This window comes from Podarcis erhardii (genome assembly GCF_964252035.2).
Source record: "Podarcis erhardii genome assembly, chromosome: 6".
In the NCBI taxonomy this organism is placed as follows: domain Eukaryota; kingdom Metazoa; phylum Chordata; class Lepidosauria; order Squamata; family Lacertidae; genus Podarcis; species Podarcis erhardii.
In genome coordinates, this window is record NC_138510.1 from 44,939,096 (window position 1) to 44,955,657 (window position 16,562).

At 39.8% G+C, this 16,562-nt stretch overlaps 1 protein-coding gene across 2 annotated transcripts in view; it reads right to left on the minus strand.

Moving 5' to 3' along the window:
• FOXP4 (forkhead box P4) overlaps nt 1-16,034 on the minus strand; it is a 159,247-nt gene extending 143,213 nt beyond the window's left edge. Inside the window, exon 1 of one of the 2 annotated variants that reach the window (XM_081865383.1) lies at nt 15,832-16,034. The gene's annotated coding sequence lies outside the window, so the exon portion shown is untranslated. Of the gene's footprint in view, nt 1-15,514; nt 15,652-15,831 lie in introns of those variants that run through there. The other variant, XM_081865381.1, reaches the window with a different exon arrangement.
• Nucleotides 16,035-16,562: the final 528 nt, after the last annotated feature.

Sequence of the window (16,562 nt, forward strand, 5' to 3'; positions counted from 1 at the left end):
TTCCTAAATCCTCCAGGCAAAAATGTATCCAGTGCATACATGCCTATAGTGCAAGATTATACCATTTAACTGGTGCCGCCCTCAGTGCAAAGCTGTACATCTGGGAACTCTGCCTGCTTCAGTTAATTTTTCCTTACAGTTTACAAGGCTCCAAATTAGCCACTTCCTTCAACAAGAAACAGCTAAGAACTAGTTTACTAGTTTTAGAATAGGCTATTAAACAAGTAACTGAATAGCTCACATCACAAAGAGAATTACATGTAGGCACATGTTAGATATGAGGAAACCTAACTGCACATTTCCCCCCTCTAAATAAATAAATAAATGGTAGCTCTACAAAGTCAGTTGACTTGGCCAACTTCAGTGTGACGCCAGAAATAGCTGTAATAATTTCAATTTAAAACTTTCCCATATTGCTTTACCGCCACATGGACTAATAGGCGAAAGAGACTGAGAGAAAAGACGACAAATATGCAGGTTCTTTTAGACCTAAAAATTCTTGGTCATCTTATGCTGGCTATTATGTGTAGCCCAAGGTCCTCAGCGCCTTCCAGCTCCTGCACTCTCGATTTCACAAAATGCACAATACTAGATTTACAGCTCTGAAGAAATTGTAGCTTGCATGATCACAGGACAAGCACGGAATCGGAAGAAACAGCTGTTTCTCCGACATGTCTTAACTTTTCCTCTACAGCAGAAAGTGAATCTCTCTACCTATTCAATCACTAACCCATAGCAAGAACTCCATATGACAGCAAAATAAATACTAGTTGCATTCAGGGCTTTAATGGCAGCGTTATCACTCCTATTGAGAACTGGAAAGAGATTCACAATCCAGCTCATCCCAGACTAACAAATCAGATTATGGTAGTCCTCTTGTGTTTATGGGTCATGTTGGAACCTCTCCTCCACCATCCCCCACCTTCCCCTTCAGCTATGTCAGGGTGGAATGCTATTTCCAGATGATTAACAGAGTGATTTTGGCTTTGTTACTACTGCAACTGTCCTCACAAAGTGCAGGCAGTCTGAAGCTCTTTAGACAGTCACCTTCATTTGCACACCTTGATGTGTTCTGTTTCACATGGGGACAAAACAGTAGGGTCTGAACATGCCTGAGCTATATCCAACATGCCAAAGTTGGGGAACATAGAAATTATCAAAAGCTGAAATTTTTGCAGCTTGACATATGGGGTTACATATTTTATTTTATTTTTAGTTTTAATGCATACATCTTAAAAGTGGGACACGCAAGATGTCAGCATTCCATTCCCATAGTTGGCTAAATATGAATGCCGCCTAGGAGGGAAAATAATAGTTCTAGAGTAGTGCTAGATAATACACTCCTTGCAATGTTTGAGATGTTTATACCCCCGTATAAAAGTTTATCAGGGTGGTTCACGAAAATTAAGAATAGAGGAAATACAATAGTGCCTTAATGCTATTACTGGGCCAAAAAGGGACCTTTCAGTTCTAACAGGTGGGGGAAGGGGGACAGTGGCTTATTTCAGACATAAATGATTTTTGCACCAAGAGAAAAGTGTTATACCTGCACGGCTCCCTGTTCCCTATTCTTGTGTACTATAATGCAAGACTTTATTAAATCTCAGTTTTCAGCGGAAAACTAGGAAAATCATATCCTAGTTTGTAATCAGAGATTAAACCTGGTTTCAGGTTTCCTGGTTCTAATGTAATAGGAAACTGATTTAAACAAACCCTGGTAGTTTTTCATCAGAGTGCATAAGAGAAGGGAAAGGGAGGAAGGGCATATACAAGCCTAATGTTCATTCTCAGTCCAGTGTACCATGGCTTATTAGCTAGAGATCAGCCTAAACTGGGTCAACATGACTGTCTTTGATTTCATCAAGAAGGAAGCAACTAATCATAGTACAGTGGTACCTCTAGTTAAGTACTAAATTCGTTCCGGAAGTCCGTTCTTAACCTGAAACTGTTCTTAACCTGAAGCACCACTTTAGCTAATGGGGCCTCCTGCTGCCACCGCGCCGCTGGAGCACAATTTCTGTTCTTATCCTGAAGCAAAGTTCTTAACCTGAAGCACTATTTCTGGGTTAGCGGAGTCTGTAACCTGAAGCGTATGTAACCTGAGGTACCACTGTACTTACAGTACCGTGCTACGAACTCCATACATACAAGAACAAATTGATTGATAGACCAAAAAGTGAACTATGCTAATGAAAGATTGCTGAAAGGAATTTTTTATTTTATTTGGGGTATTTCTATACAATCTTCATAGTATTTTATTCTAAGATGGTCTACAGAGTATCCAAGGAGGAAGAGGTTCAACAAAGGCAACCTGGAGACCAAGGATCAGAAATCACCCTGAGTGCCATTCTAGTCTCATCCCAGACCTTAAAATCCAAGGAAACTCTTAAAATTCATTCATCCCTAGATGACAGAACAAGTGCTCCAGCAAATAGCCTCAAATTGGATACAGTGGTGCCTTGCAAGACAAAAAGAATCCATTCCGCGAGTCTCTTCGTCTAGCGGTTTTTTCGTCTTGCGAAGCAACCCTATTAGCGGCTTAGCGGCTTAGCGGCTATTAGCGGCTTAGAAAAAGGGGGGGGAGCGAAAAAAATCGCAAGACTCGCAACACATTTTCGTCTTGCGAAGCAAGCCCATAGGGAAATTCGTCTTGCGAAGCGCCTCAAAAACGGAAAAACCTTTCGTCTAGCGGGTTTTTCGTCTTGCGAGGCATTCGTCTTGCGGGGCACCACTGTACATCACTGAGTGGAGGCATATAAAGATTTAAGAACACTGGAAGGAGAAGGATTTTCCTACTTCAGATTAACTAAAATTACTAGGATGACAAAACCCTTTCAAGGAAGAGATGGGTTTTAAAAAAGCTTCTCTCTCATTTCACCGATTCTTACTCCTGGGTTACCACTTTATCAGGTCCATATGTAGTATAATGCAAACTGAACCTCATTAGAAACTGTCACACTCAAACTTGAACTTGGGTCAGGGGAGAGTACTGTACAAAAGTTTAGGCCCATTTTACATAATAAATGAAGTTACATAGTTGAGGCTTTCTTAGAGTGTACCATTTCAGGGTGCAAATGGGGTGGCATCCGAATGCTTCCCACAGGGGGAGGGCTCGGTACACCAGGGTAAAGAGTTTTAATCTGCTCTAAAGGGTGTTTTTCCTGATTCCATGGAGAAAATTTACCACCTGCAATCTGAAGTGGTACAGCCCAGGAAAGGACTTACCACACAATTCCAGTGATTGTGAATATAAGGTCCAAAAATATTGCTATTTCTCAGGAACTATGAGATTCACACACACACACACACACACACACACACACACACAGGCTAGGTAAAATGTCACAAGCACAGAGACATCATGTTGCCATGCCACCTTTAACAGACCTAGACAGTGCTATACTTACTTTATAATATGTCATAAATAATGTGTTAACATGCCACTCCAAGAAAGAACTAGCACCACAAGGAACCCATCACCAGTTTCTGGGGCAAAGCCTATACCTCCAACTATTTACATGCCGTAACCAAGAACTACAGAATCCGACAGACATTATTCAAACAATTCCTTTCTTCAGTTTATTTTAGTGCACTGTACTTCAAACAATATATTTTCAAAGCACATGAATATGTACAGTACCTTTAAAGAAAATACACAGCCCTACAGCGCATCAGCAAGCAAAAGCAGACATTTGATTTTATGCAATAATGTGTCAAACTTTGGAACAGAACTTTCTCCATCTGGCAGCATGGGCCAAGGGAGGGAAGGCGCACCTGGTTATTCCAAGTCAGGGCAAGACTACTATATCAAGGTTTGAGGCAGCAAAACTTAAAAATTCACATTGGACTTTTACTCTAGACTGTGAAAACACTGTAGAAACTCTAAACATTTTCTGCTGACACCAGAGCATGGAAACCTTTTATTTCAATAAATATTACATTATTAAGAAAAATGATAGTCAAATAGTAAGAATAGTCATGACCGGGTTTTTCTTTTTGCCCTCTTTGCAAAAAGGTCAGATGCGCTCGTACTGGTTTCATAATACAAGGAACTACATCAGTTATCAAAACATTGAGTATGTCTCCCTTTATTCCAGATAGCTATAGAAAGTCAAGAACACACACACACACACACACACAGAGAGAGAGAGAGAGAGAGAGAGAGAGAGACACAGACAGACAGAGACAGAGAGTTTTTAACTCTGGACATTTGCATAACTCAGAATTCAATGTGCATAACAGGGAGTTTTTATCTGAAGTTCCCATCCTAGTGCAACACATGCATGTTCAAAAATGCTTTTCATTAGTTATATTTCATTCTGGCCCTATTGTTCCCTTAGAATCGATAGTCTAATAGCGACCAACCCCTTCTGCCTTCCCTTGAGAAAGTCCTTTCACAACAGACAAGAGATTGCATTACTGTAGGGAAACTAAAGCAGCGGGAGAGTTGATCTAGAACTTCCCTCACCAAGTGCTTTATTTACCACGCTTGGCCCAGTTCTGCTCTGGATTCCAAACCAACACTAGGTGGCTGCATTACCACCAATACATGCCAATCATGGACTCCACAAGAATGGTGTTATTTCTTTTACTGGTAGTTGCCCTTTTCAGTGATCAAGCAAGTTGTTCTACCCTGAGCAAGCTACATGGTAGAAGACACACTATAGGGCATTTCTACTAAAGAACACACCAGATATATACTTTGCACACACACCAGCCTCCTCTCTTACTCCTCTGAAAATATTCATATAGTACGGTTGCCATACATCCGGAATTTCCCGGACATAGCTGGCAATCAGGTGTCAGAAACAGCGTCTGGGCAGAAATTGCTGAAATGTCTGGGAAAATCTTTACATATGGCCACCCGTGTCGGCAGTGTCGTTTTTTTGTCAAGATTTTGCCATTAAAAAAAATAAAAGCTCAACCTTACAGCATAGCCCGGTAAATCCTATTTGAGTATCCTGTGGGAGGCGAGATCCCAATTTCTGCACTATGGTTACTTTTAAGACTTCACACTGAAATACTATGGGAAAATAAAAACAGTAGGTGCAGTCTGAAAGCGTACAAATTGAAACAAGCAGGACTCTCATTTGTAGATCATTTCTCTGAATGTGGTGATGGAGCCAAAAAATAGTTTCTATTTTCTTTTTAACAAAAGGCTGCAAATAGCAAGAATTCTGTTTAGTGTTTGTTTCAACAGAAAAAATGCTGGACAAAGTTAACCAATGGCCCTCCATTATAAATTCCCCATCTCTAAAATGGGGATAATAGCAAACTGTCAAAGAGTATGTTATAAAGATCAAGAATACAGAAATTTTAAAAGCACTACAGAAATTAATAATACACAACCTGATCACAAATGTAGAACATTTCATCCAAATATAGATAGTGCAACAACTTCGTTATGAAAAATGAAAATATTAAATCTCAAAAAAACCCAGAGTATTAAGTTTTAATTTCTAATTGCCTAGGGAGAGAAATGATCGTTTCTGTCCTTTCACTATGCCAAACGTAACTCTCAGAATTACATGACATGAAGTATGGGATACTTGAAACCAAATATTGGCCAGGCATAAAGGTAAATTTTAAGTTAGATGAACAAAAAGAAAATGCTCAGCATGATTGTTATGTTGTATTACTGAAATACCACTTTATCTGATTGAATGAATAGGGTGTAGGAGAGAAAGCGACCTCAGTGCAAAGATTTTTGGCACTCAAAATTAAAACGATGCCTCCTTCCATGAACAACATGAATGTTATGTTTACATCAGAGGCAAAAATAGGACAAGAAAAGGTCAGGGGTGAAGTTGACTGAAGTCCTGCAACTTAAATCTTTAAATCAGAACAATTGGTTTCCTTCACACCTGTAAATGCCACCTCAAGAGTCTACTGCAAAAGTAATATTAACATACTTTCATCACCCAACTGCATAGTTTGGTCTAGTTAAAACACCCATAAAATCTCAAAAAAGTGACTGCTTTTGATATATTTTGTAGAAAACGGTTTCTACTAGAAGGGGGGGGGGGTAATAAGAGACGACTCTTCTTCTTCTTCTTCTTCTTCTTCTTCTTCTTCTTCTTCTTCTTCTTCTTCTTCTTCACAGTTCTCCACTCTGCTATGCCAGCCTCTTCCTTCTACTTATTGGAAAAAAACCAGTCTACAATTTTTCTTTAAGTGCGAGGGGAAAAACTGCTAAATTTTGCTTGCTAAGAAAGTATCTTGGCAGTTTATAATACACGAAGGCAGAGAAATCAAAGAAATAGAAGAAAACCAGGGCACCGTTCATTAATGAACAAATGCAACTTGCCAGAGTCCGTAGCCATAGTCTCTGTTTGGAGAAGGTACCTTGTCAAAACAAATGCCGGGCAGCTGCAAGAAACAAAGGCACAGCATCTTCTAAAATAGAAGCTGGAGCTTTCCTAAAACATTGTGTATGTCCAATAGTTGAACCAAGATGAATCAGAGAAGAGAGGGATGCCAACTCTCTGCATAAACTGCTTGGTATCAGCATACTCTCTGGAATTGGAAAAGGTCAATAATACTGAAAAGTGACCTCCAAGAACCAAGTTGTTCTAGACTGTTAGGCTCACTGGAAGATGAAGATGTAGCTTTGTATTGTATCTTTGGCACCCCTCTCTATGAACCTTTTCTTGCCTTCTTGAAATGCTTCTCAGTCAACTAGCTAGGCACACAAAAAATGTTTGATGGGCATTTAAGTCAGCCGTAAGAACCTAGTTACACCATACAAGAGTGCCCCCCCCACCCAAAAATAGGAAGGCAGAGAGATGTTAACAGTACTGTTTCCACTCCCTTGTCTAGGCAAAGATAATGCTGCTTCAGCCTGAGCTAGGAGGAGATAGTCATCAATTCCAACTGGCTGTTTATTGTGACGTTAAGGGTTGGCTGTAACTTATCAGATTGCAGCAAAACAACTTGCCACAAACAGTCCAGTTATGTCAATTATCTGATATTCAGCATTTCCACCTTTAATCCCACATCTGGCAAATCAGGACCTAAACCAAAAGGCGGCAGCATCCTTTCACACGTAAATCGGAAGAGCTCTGTGACCCAGACCTTCGTCCATCTGGGAAGCCATTTCTGAGAGTCCCAAGAATATCTTCAGGGCAGAAAAATGGGCAGAGCTGGGTCAAATTCAGGTCATGCTATGGAGTGCTTTCTATACAAAACACACTGGGTTCAAGTTTAAAAACTCCCTACTAGGTTACAAATATAAATCATTTGTAAATATTTTGGAGTTAATGAATGTTGAATAACAAGAATGCAAAGAATTATCCTATAGGGTACACCAGGAAAATTAAGGTACGAAGTGTTTGATGATGCTCAAATATCACTTTGCTCCATTATACTGGCATAGTATTGCCCTTCATCTAAAAATCCAGCTGTTCCCTACCTCACTACAATGGATGAAGTCCTGCTATTTGACAGGATCTACTGCCTCTCCCATTATATACTTCTTTTTGAGTCTTTGCTGATGGCAGAAAAACAGGCTTTCTGCATTTCCTCCAATCCTTCACACACACACCACAAGCAAGCTTTTTTTCACCTTGTTCATGTGGTCAAGTACCTTATTTACAGAGGCTTTTCTAAGGTGCCCAACACCAAGAAGTACACCCAACTACTTCATTGTAATTCTATTCCAAAACGGAGGTAACTGTCATTGAAATTAGATGTTACTGAAGCAATGACCCACCCAAAGCAACACAGGATGATCACAGCACAACCAAAAAGTGAACTAGACAGTCTAGGTCTTGAAACACAGGTCAACACCATCTACTTATATCGGCCTTTTGCCTAAGAGAAAACAATCACTATGTTTTATTTGAATATACCTGGGTTGTCATTTGTAAAGCTTAAAATATATGTGAACTAGAAGTGTATATAGGAAATAGACCATAGGAAAACCCTAGAAAAATTGCCTGAAAATATCAACTAATTCATCTACACTCTTCTTTGCCGCTTCCCATGTTTTATTTGTTTGTATGAGGCCATGGGATATGGGAGAACAGTTTTAAGCCGCTGGCCACTCCTAGATTTTTTTAAAGAGGAATGACTGGTTTTTAACTGAGCAAACTGCCTCTTCGGGGATGGGATATATTCCCCAAAACTGCTCTGTTCAGTCCCGCATGTGTGAGTCATTACAGTTTCCTTTTGACAGGATCCAACAGTGCCAGATAAATCCAGAAGCATGTTAGCTCCTATGCTGCCCTCAAGGAACACACTATACACATGCTCCGTTGCCTAATACTGCAGAGGCACACTGGTCATTTCCCACTGTCTTCATGCAGGATGCTTTTTGCTTTACCTGATAGTGCTATTCCACCCTTCTTGTGCTTATACAGGCAAGTAGGGCTCTCTTCTAAACCATACCAGCATAAATTCAGGAAGCTAAATAGATTGAGGAGAAATAGTGCCAGGATAGTGTTCATGTTAAAATATCCAGGTTCATTGGCATACAGCTGCTATATACAAATGGGCCAACACTCCCATTCTTCAAAAAAGATACAAACTTCTCTTCCCTTATGAATTTGCAGTGATTTTCCTTATTCATTATTTCATGAACTAGTGAAGCAAAGTCAAGCTTCTCACAGAGAATCGCTTTTATTTATTTAACAAGATTTATATACCGCTTGATTGTAATAAAACCTCAAAGCGGCTTGCCAAACCTTTCGGGAAAGCCTCTTCCCACTTCGAAGTATGAATTGTTTAGTTTACCCCTGTATTAATACACTTGCCTGGTAGCCATAAACAGTAAGGAATTGCATGCAAGTGAGCTAATGGACTGACAGACGATGGATGGGGCACTCCAGCAAGTAAGTTGCTGCAGGACAGAAGCTGCCTCCTCTTCACCCAGTATAGACATGCAGCAGGCTGCTGGGAGAGAAGCAGAGCTCTCTGTCCCTCCTCTGCCAACCCCTGTCGGCTAATTAAAACATTTGCATGCCAGTGACTTTCATAGGTTTGTTTCCAACTCTGGTTTAGCTGCTGCCTATATGCTAATGCCTGTTCAAAGGCACCACGTGGTAAAGTTTCGCCAATGGGGCAGAATGAGAAGCAGCATATCAAAATGGGGCACAGTGGCTTCTCTCTTCCACCCAAGTATTTTCAATGCTTGTGTTTTTTTTATCGATACTTAGAATTTTTATAGTGTGCTTTTATGAAGTTTGCATGCAGTTAACATAATACGCCATCCAGAATGCCAGGCTACACAACAACCCTTAATGGGTGGCAGAAATCCTTGTCTACTGATCCATTTGTTGTTGAAAGTCCTGAAACGGATGGAAGTGTTTCAGGTAAGCGGGCAGTGAATTGATCAGATTCTGTCTCTTTGCAAGGACATGGAGGTTGGGTAACATGTGCAGGCTAGCAGATAACAAATGCTGATATTGCCATAAAGACCAAGTCAGTAGAGAACAATGTGCAATAGTGAATTTGAAAGAGTCAGATTCACAATGCTAACTAACACCTTGTCCAGGAAACTCTACTGACCTGATGAGATACTTACATTGCAAAGTTTTCAATAACCGTCCTTTATACAGACAACCTCTGTTCACCAGACACAGCAGGGTTTTTATAAAACAAAACGAGACTCCAGGTTTTCCCAATGAATCCCCACACTATGGATCTTGGCTTAAATTACCTTATGTATACAAATGTGCAAGTGCACTTGTACTTTTTAATATATCCTCCTTCCTAGTTCAGCTTTTTAACCCTTTCCTAAAATCAGGATCTCTGTGGAAAATATATTAATGGATAGAAATTCAATAATCAACTGAACCATCAGTTCAAACGTGCGCACACATATATACACTGTTATAAGACAAATTGAAACTGAATTCTGGAAATGTTCTATCTACTGCATTCCCCCCTGTATTGCTTCAAAACCCTTTTCACGTAAGACAAGCAGATTTTTCAAAGAAAACAAAAACTGTTTTAAATTCCATGTGCAAACTGCACACACTAGGACTGAAACTCCAGTGTGGGTAGAAGAACAAAGTCAAATGTGAAAATAGTATTTTTAACTTAAAAACAAAACAAACATTTCAAAAGCCTCCCTCTCGACTACCAAGAAAAAAATGTTTATGCCCAGTGAAGGAGCTTCTGAGACAAAGCAGCACAATGAATTAATAGAGAAATGTATTAATGTGTCTATTTGATACAGAGCCAGAAAAATTAACAGAACAAATCAACAAATGGAAGTGAATGAAATCTAGGTTTGTGGCACGGATGCCAATTTCAAAGTTTATATAACAGAAAAACTGCATTCAAAATTTGAAAATTTATTATTTTGTTAATCATATCTCCTATCACACACCTCCCAGGTACAGATTTCCCTCATATAATTTAAGTCATCACTCTCTTCCTATCAACAACAATTCTGAAGGTGTGTTTTAACCTGCCATGTGGCAATTACTCCCAGTGTAAGGAGGAAATCACTCAGCCCTGGAGGCAAGTGAATTAGCCAAGTTTGAAAGGTGGCATCCTGTTCTATGCAACAGCACAACAATGCCAAATTGAAAATAATTAAATCAAAACGGGCATCAGTGGGACTTGTTTTGAAGTTGTCTTTAAATCATGTTAAAGATCTTTTATTGCCCTCTCTTAAGACAACTGGGATAAAACAATATATTTTTGCAGGCAAAAGCAAGTTCCTCCATAAGGAAGCAATAAGAGAGCCTTTTTCTACCCTGAAGGCCAAACCATACACAAGCAGAGTTTGATTATAACGGCTGATAACGAATTTCTTGCAGGATCTCAGTGCCAAGAACCTGTGTAACAATATGTTGTCTTCCTGAAGCACAGGGCACAGATGAGTAGCTTTATATGATGTTATCCCCTAACCTTTTTTTAGAGTGAATGCCTTTTCTAGAAACAAACACCTGCTACCAGTAAAGAAGGACTTTGGTGAACAAATGACTTCTCTCTCCGCTTCAACTTTCATGGAAAAGCACTGATTGGAAGTGCAAAGCGGAGGTGGAAAGCTCTTTACTAAATGGTGCCAAGCTATAAAATTTACATTCTAAGGGAAGGGGAACACATATATGCTCATCTTTTCTGTGAGATCCGTCTCTTTCCCCTCTAGTTTTAAGGTGGGGGTTCAGAATTCTGACTCTCCCCAGTTCTCACACAGGCACACGCTTTATCACAGCAGTCCTAACCATGGTTACTTGGAAGTAAGTCCCATTGAACTTAGTGAGATTTATTTCTGGGTGAATTGCACTGTATGTCACTTTAAAAAGCAAAACACAACAGTATCTTTTCTTCCTCCAACTTCGATCTCCCCCCACATGCAACAGAAACATTTCAGCCATCACCCCCTCCCTTCCCCATTTCAGCCCCACAGCGAGACACACACAAACATTATCAGATTCAAAAGCATCCCCTCTGCCATGAGAAAAGAAAAGCTCTTAGGCTTCTTTGGGCAAAAACTTCACAACTGACTGCACATAGTTCCCGGCTTGGTTATTAGAAAAGAAAAAGAGAAAGCGCCTGAAGTGGTTATTTTATTTGCTCTTTGTTTTATAGATTTCCCCCTTCTTTTTAAAGAAACCCTCCTTTCTATAAAGAGAATCTGAATTAGAGATCCACCAGATTTTTTGGTATTATTGATTGTACTCTTAATAAGTAAAAGAGCAATCGAAAATGTTAATATAATAAGAAAATATGCAGTGTAAATTGAATGAACTATTCACTCCAAATTATTTTCTCAATTATTACATCCTTTAGTCCTGCATGCAAACAAAAAACTTTTCTTATTATAATCCTAAACTGTGACATTAGAGTATCAGATGAACTTGACGACTTCATGGTCTAGAAAGTTACCAGTCCGGGAAGAAAGAAATTCCATGCCTATTTACCCAGCTTTCCTTACAATATTACACAATGGAGCTGTGAAAAGGCAGCCTACTGTATGTATCTTACTCTGCAAGAAGGTTTTTGCCTAACACCAGTGCTTAGTGCCTGTGGGACTGGAATACTCTCCCCCCCCCCCCATTTAATCTTTGCTAAAAAAAGAATTCAAAAATGGATGGGAGAGAAGGTTTTTGATCATATATTTCCATGCCAAAATACTCAAATTAATCATATAAGATAGCACTTTACTAGAGAAACATTTTTCTTTTTCATTATGTTTGTAGTTTTAAAATATAACTAATCACTTGCATCAATTGTAACTAAATAGATGTTCTCCCCACTCAAAATTTAAATGTTTACAATCTATGCACATACGCATAAGCATTAAGTTTTGAAGATCTGTTTAAACTTCCAAGAACTTTATATAAAATCAATTCAAAATACAGGAAACACAGGAGCTCAGCAATTTACTCCACTTCAATGTGCACCCATTTCTGAGGGGGAGAAAATAAAGGAACAAAGATTTGGAACCAGAACCAACTCACACTCTCTCTCTCTCTCTCTCTCTCTCTCTCTCACACACACACACACACACACCCCACCAGACCTGGTTTGCACAATAAATTATGAATCTGGTCCTGACCATCTTCCTTAGTTTAAATCTGACTGGTTTTTTTAAAACTTGAGAGGGGAAGGGGGTTAAATATTTTAAATCATGTTATACAAGCATCACTCACCTGCAATATATGCTCTCAGTTTAAAGTACAATTAACAGAAATTAAGAAATGTTAAATATGTGTAAAAATGGTTTAGGATCCTGGATGCTATTGCAGGTAGCATACACAACTCACAGGGCCCAGTGCCTAAGAAAGTAACACACTGTGACAATTTGACAGAAAATGGCCTGTGATCAACACAAGCCCCTTCTTGTGTAAATGTTTTAACATGTAGTAATATATCTGTAGAATACTATACTATTTCTGTTGTTGATTATACCCACCTTTTAACACAATGTAATAATTCTTTTTTATTGTACACCCCACAGCTTTTCTGAAAGCATTAAACTGAAGTTATAAGCCATTGCTAAAAACTGGAGTAAATTTTTGTCTCCAAAGAAACACTATTTCGGACTGAGCACTTGATTGAAGTCAGCAATGGACCCTGGAATGGGATCTGTAGTGAAATTCCTTAGGGCTAAATTAAGAAGAGACAAATCTCACTATGAGTTTGTCAAATGCATTCCTTGTAATACTGCGCTTCAAAAGATCTTTTAGAGTCTAAGTGTCTCTAATGAATTAGTATACCTATTCTCATCCATTCGAAGTTTATTTTGAACTTGAGAAGAGATGATTAAATGATTTTTTAAATACCAAATTCAATGGGAGTTTTTGTTTCAGATCATATACAAAAAAAAAAATGGTCTGCCAAAATAAAACCATTTTTAACACTCCCCCCATATTTGAACTCATCTGCGTTACGAAGCATTCAGAACTTTATCACGTATGAAAATTTATAAAAGAACCAAGATCTATAACTTTATTAATTATTCTGCTGTGTGTTAATGGTGATGAAATGATGGTAGAAATGGAGCATTATCTTCATAGACCCATGTCAACTACAAGTTTTAAAATACATTTTACTTGAAACTTCTCAGCTGCCCAAGAAAGGCTGATAATGAATTTGCTCCCTTTCTCTTAATGACCGACTAATGCTCACAAAACTATGATACACCTACTAGAAGACCCAGTCCCAACTCACAATCACAGCAAAATATCTACTGAGCTCCTTTTTTTAAAAAAAAAAATACGTTGATGTTTTAGGTTGTTTAAGATTTGTGCTTTTAAAAAGTTCTCTCAGTTAGGAGAAACCTATACAGATAAACCAAGAACATCACTTCTAAGCTCCTAAGTCTGAATATAAATTTTCCCCTTTCAAGTTTCAATCACCGTGGCATTTAAATTATATATATTTGCACCATTTCCCACTTTTATACAGATTTATATAGGTTATATAAAAATTTATATAGGTCCCCCCCCTCCTTTTAGGGAGCACTGGGATGGCATCATATTGTATTATAGTGAACAATGTATACGATCATTTCTCTGCTAATTTTAGTTCAAGTTTGCTGCTCTAAGGGATATTAGAAACATTTCTAATTCAGAGGTGGCATTTAAAGGTGGGAGTAGAAGACTAACTGACAAGAAGCTGAGGAGACAGACTGAAAGACTGATTGGGCCAAAAACATTACCTGACCGCAATAAATACATTTTGTGCATTTAAGAAATATATAAAACAAGGAAGATCAAGCTCATTTAAGAATGTAGATGATAAAGTGAACTACTGTAACAACAGAGTATATTTATTGCTACCTTCCCAGCAGGAAATAATAATTTAAAGAGCCATTAAAAGTTTTTTTTTTAGTCTTGTTATTTAGAATAAAGCAAATTTAAATTTCAGCCACCGTATAAAAACCGGTAAGAAATAAGGGGAATTCAGGATTTACGAAATATTTTTCTAGCATCTCTACCACCTCAAAGTTTTATTACCCTAAAGAATAGACCTAAGCCAGAGAGCCGATCTTTTCGCTAGACAAAAAACTTTCCTATCTGTTGCCAACTTGTTTGCCAGGAAAAAGTTATTTCAGAGTGGAGAAGACAAGAAATTCTGCTATCCCAATTCAGGATCTCACCCCCACTCTAAATGTGTACTCAAGAAGACCATAAATGTGAGTGCCTTTGAGCCTATCCATCCTGTCAATCACAATAAATTGTAATTCAAAGACACACTTACAGGACTGATTGATCTGCAGAAACCCCAAAGCGGTTTTGCAACATCTACTCCCCACCCCTCTTCACATTCACAAAACAGAGGAACAAAAAAAAAAAAAAAAACCACTCACTGCCTGCTCCTTCTGCCTGCTCCTTCCTTCATTTTTCCCTATAAGCAAGAACCTCTTATCCCTGCCTCCCATCCTCACAGCTCCCCCCATGAACAAAGAGGAAAGCTTTCCAACACCCCAACTAGTCTCACATATCCGATTCCTTTGGTTTCCATGCCACCCTCTGTAAATCCCAGCTGAAAAGTTATTTCCACCAGCACCTCTCTTTGTCTGGAGTGCTCCGTTTTCCGGGTACCCCGAACTTTCACGCGTCCCTTTTATCAAAAGGCACAGATAAATTAAACTGAGAGGAGGCTGCCTTCGCCAAGTAGTTTTTCTATATATATATATTTTCCACATACACACCCTAACATCCTTGAGGCTGCAATCTCAAAGGGAGAGAGTAAGGAAGGATGCGGGAAAGGGGGCCAGGGAGAAGGGAGGGAGGGAATCAACAAAGCATAAATCTCAGCCTCCTCCACACACCTGCTTTTTCCAAAACACCTGGGGGGCAGGCGCAACAGATCGGCCAGTTTATCAACTTTAAGTCGTTCCTGGTCGCAAATATTCAATGCAAGGTATATATATATATCTTTAAAGCAGAAGAGTGCGCGCGGCGGCGGGGGGGGGGTTGTAGAGAGAAAGAGGAAGGAACTACTGTATGGATTAAAAACTAAACTAGAAAGTTTAAGAGGAGGGGGGAGGGGAGGGTTGTTGTTGTTGTTGTTGCTGCTGTTGCTGCTACTGTTAAAAGATCCCACCAACCTGTTTCGATCTACAGCGCCTGGAATCGGGTCTCAACTTTTAACACCCCCCACTTGGAGCATGTGGCTGCCTCTTTGCTGCTGCTGCTGCTGCCGCCGCCGCCGCTGCTACCGCCGTTGCCGCCGCCTCGTCCAGCTTCGTCCCTTGCGGAGCAGAAATGCCTCCAGCTCCCAGCAGCCCGAGGTTCCCCCAAAGTTAAACACCTCGGAGACAAAGAGAGAGAGACAGAGAAAGAGAGAGAGAAAGAAAGAGGGAGAAGCAAGCCGACAGAGAGAGAGAGAAGAGAAAGCACTAACACAGTTCAGGCATGATCATACTTTTCTCCTGCCAAAGGCTTTGCCGCTTTCTTCTCTTATTGTATTCGGGGGGGGGGTCCTGTTTCTTCTTCCTTCACCCCTTTCTCCTGTTCCGTTTTCCTCAATGGAAGTCTCAGAGGCGGGCGGGGGGGGAGGGGGGAGTCAATCTATGTCTCGGGTCCCTCCTCTCTCTGTCCCATTCAGATGTGGAGATCAGCCTCTAATCACAGGGGTTGTGTCTGTACTGGAGATGTGACTTGAGAGCTGGGAAGGGAGGGGAGGGGGGAGAGAGAGAGAGAGAGAGAGAGTTACTTCCAGTTCTACCATAATCCATCTAAAGCAGGTGCAGCTCTTTTCCAAGCCCACAGGTCCTGAATGGAAAAGGAAGCCACGGGCGAGGAGCGCGGAGGAGAGGGGAAGGCAAGGTTTTTTTGAATCGAGGCGAGCAAAAGGAAGCGAGGCCCCTCTCTCAAGTCACTTTTTGGGGCCTTTAATACCTGAAATCGTGATTTCTCCGCACTTTTAATGTGTTAAGTTTCCCCTCCTTTCTTATATATTTGGGGGGGATAATAAGGGATACATATTTTTCTTAGTTTTCTGTGCTTGGGGTTGTTCAGTTTTTGCTAATAGCCCTTGTGTTAGACTACCGATTCTGGTTTTAAAGACCCTGCTGAAAGCGTGGCCTCGCTGCTATGTCATAGCTTAATATATTTTACCAAACAGTTTAATGGGCACATATCGTGAGTCTGTCT